Here is a 3,674-nt window from a genome sequence, read left to right on the forward strand (position 1 = left end):
GTGTGTGTGTGTGTGTCTGTGTGTGTATGTGTGTATGTGTATGTATGTGTGTATGTATGTGTGTGTTTGTGTGTGTGTATGTGTGTTGCGTACAAATATTCATCTATTCCCTCGATCATTATGTCCTCATTATGTCCCTGTTATGTCCTCATGATGACAAATGCGCACAACTCATTATCAAAGTGAGCCCAGCAGATCAACTCGACAAGTCCGGGAAATCAGCCTAGACCGCCCTTGTTATTTCCTCGCCATCACTTTTTTTGTCTCTGTCTCCTGTTCGGGAGATCTTGATAGAGCGACAACTTCATTTACTTCACCCGCCAAATTTCAGGGGGGGGGGGGGATACAATTTTTTAAACATTGTTCTGCTTTTTTTAGCTTCCTTTGTTAACCTTCTCTTGTCTTATTCCAACTCACTTTCTCTCTCTCTCTCTCTCTCTCTCTCTCTCTCTCTCTCTCTCTCTCTCTCTCTCCTTCCCTGTCTCTCTGTATGTATAAATATATATTTCTCTCTCTTAAAACATAGGCACGCATATCTCTAGCCTCACCTTTTTCCATTAGACCCCTTGCCTCCTCACGTGAAACCAGTGGTTCAACTTATAAGTTCTAACAACCTGAACTCACAGGAATCTTGAACTCACCTTCCTTTCCCTCTAAATAAAAAAACAAATACACTTTCTCCATCCCCTCCCCCGGGAACTGTTCTGGTCTCTTGTCAAGGTTTGATCGGATATGGACGTGAAATCGTTCACCATAATTGTTCATGTTTTTGCTCATTAATGTGGCAAAAAGATGAGTAAATAACCGATATTTCTGCAATTTTTTTTTTTTTGGGGGGGGGGGGGGGCAAGCTTCCTTGTCTTCTGTGACGTCACACGTTAGCTGGAGAAGCTACCGGTCTACAGGTTGCTGCCATGTCAATATAGTAGGTGGTGATGGCTTTTTTGGTTATGTTGTTTTTGTCTTTGTTGTTGTTGTTGTTGATATTGTTGTTGTTGTTGTTGCTTTTGTTGTTGTTGTTGTTGTTATTGTTGTTGTTGCTGTTGTGTGTGTGTGTGTGTGTGTGTGTGTGTGTGTGTGTGTGTGGCAGTCTATCCTTCCGAATTGTTGGAGCGCCGAAGAGCGTGCTCTTCGCCAGGGCCACCGCCTCTGTTGGATAGCGGGTGAGGCAGTCTAACCTCCCTGAATCCCCCCTAAAGAGATGCCACCGACGGACCTCCGTTGCGGGGCATCTCTGCTGCCAGTGGTCCAAATCTTGGGGCTCCTCGCTGCACAGTAGACATATTGAGTCCGATGTGTTGTTGCTGCTGCTGCTGCTGCTGTTGCTATTGTTGTTGTTGTTGATATTGTTACCTGTTGCTGTTACCCGCTGTTTGTTGTGTTGCTGCTGCTGTTTTTGTTCATCTTGGTCTGGAGAAGCTGTTGGTGATAATGGCTTTGTTTTGGTTAATGTCGAAATCATCTAACGCATTAATGTAACATAAATTATAAACAAATCACCGTCATTACAAAAACCACCACGCAAACGCAATTTTGATTCATAAGCTAAATCAACTATAACAAGAGAACCAACAACAATTACAACAATAACAACAACAACAAAAACGACAGCTACAACAACAAATAACAATAACGACAGCAATAACAACAACAACAACAACTGTGGTCAACAGCATGTCTGACAATGCCAACAATCATCATCAACCAAAACAACAACAGTAACAACAACAACAATAAAAACAACAACACAATCACCACAAAAATACTGCCTCAACCACCACCTTCACCAGCAAAAACAAAACAACAACATCAACAACAACAACAACAACAACAACAACAACAACAACAACAACAAAACGGCGACGACCTCCAACCAATGTTTACGTTGAGTCTTGGGCTTGACTTGACGAAGAGGAAGCGATGGGGTATGGGTATGGAGTGCTGGAACTGGTGTGTGAGTGATCTCCCAGCTAGTTTGACGTGGCTGCCCTTGCTGAGATGTGTCTTGCTGCCCATGCCAAGAGTCATAGTCTGTTAATTGTACTCCTAGGAAGTTTGTTTGTGCTGTATTTTTTGCTTGACCCGATGGTTAATTTAGACAAGCAGGAGAGAAACGGGTTGTTTAACCAGGGTTCGATGACCGGTGGAGCAAAAACACGAAGAATGGGATAAATGTTTGTTATTTTTGTTACGGGTGTTTTTGTTTTGTTTCTGTTTTTTTATGGTCATGACCAGTGCTGGCTCTTGAGGCGTGAGCAGTGTTAACCGATCCTGGCCCAGGCTGTGCGGGGTTGTTGCCCGTTCGAACTAGAGTCCAGCGTTTTCTTTCTCTGTCTCCCCCTCCCTCCTTTCTGTCTGTCTGTCTGTCTTTCTGTCTGTCTGTCTTTCTGTCTCTGCCTGTCTGTCTCTGTCTCTGCCTGTCTGTCTGTCTGTCTGTCTCTCTGTCTCTCACACACCCCCCTCCTTCTGTTTCTCATTTATTTTCAACTTTCAATTTTGCTTTATTTTTTTCTTTCTCTCTTTCTGTCTGTCTGTTTCTTCCTTTCCTTGCCACATACCACTTCTCTTCCAAATGATCAAGGTAAAAAAGTGCGTGATCTCCCTGTGGGGAAATGTCTGAGGACAGGCAGTCACTACTCAATGGGATTCTCCCTCCAGTTTGGCAGAGGTTGGCAGGCGCTTATTATAGGATCACGCCTCTAAAATAGAACAGCTTGCCGGGGTTTTTTTTTGGTTTTTTGGTGTGATTTATTAAACAATTTCACTCTTTTTTGGTGGAAAATACGATTTATTTATTTATTTGTTTATTCGTGTATTTATTTGTTTATTTATTTTATTATTTTATTCATCCATTTATCGATTTATCTATCTATTTAGCACATGATGATGCTTGAGCAGCTAAAAGTTTTTTTCCGCTATACCAAAAGATTGTTACGTATTGAGGTCATAAGTAGGCCCTGCTTTTTTCTTTTTGTCTGCTTTTTCTGTTTGTATGCCTAGCTGTCCCCCCATTCTAAATGGCCGTTGTTGTGCCGATGTGCTCCTCTCCACTGAAACAGAGGTGACATATCGTTCAGTTTCATTCAGTTTGATGAAAGTTTTACGGCGCTCTCAACTGCATACGGCGACATGTTCGAAGAAAACCCACTATTAAAGTACCTAGTTGTGTATGACCTTACAAAAAAGGGGTTTATTTCCTTATTGTTCTCCAGCCATCACGTCCCTTCCTTCCCCCCAGCCAGCTCTAGGCGAGTAATATTATTCTTCCAAACAGAAGTCGCGAGCTAAGCTTCTTTTCTCACGAAATAGTACAGGCACTTTGAGGGGAGCGGCCATTATGTCGTTTCACAATGACCTTCTCAAAGAGAGATTTGCCGTCTGGCATCATAGAGGGTGCTGAGACGGGCTGATAGACTCGGAGATTGATAGATTTGGATAGACAGGCAAGTCTTAAACTGACATATAGACTCACGATAGACAGACGGGATCAGAGAAAGATCGTGTATTGAGACGGACAGACAGACAGACTGAGAGATGGTAGGATTCGAGTGGAGTTCGTGTTATTCAAGTTTTTGGTTTTGGTTTTTGTTGTTTTGGGTTTTTTTTGTCCCCTCCGTCCTGGAGTCATGAATTCCATCCTGCCTGGAGTTATCAGTAAGATATAAGTGTGTTAG

Source organism: Aplysia californica, unplaced genomic scaffold (genome assembly GCF_000002075.1).
Source record: "Aplysia californica isolate F4 #8 unplaced genomic scaffold, AplCal3.0 scaffold00657, whole genome shotgun sequence".
Taxonomy (NCBI): domain Eukaryota; kingdom Metazoa; phylum Mollusca; class Gastropoda; order Aplysiida; family Aplysiidae; genus Aplysia; species Aplysia californica.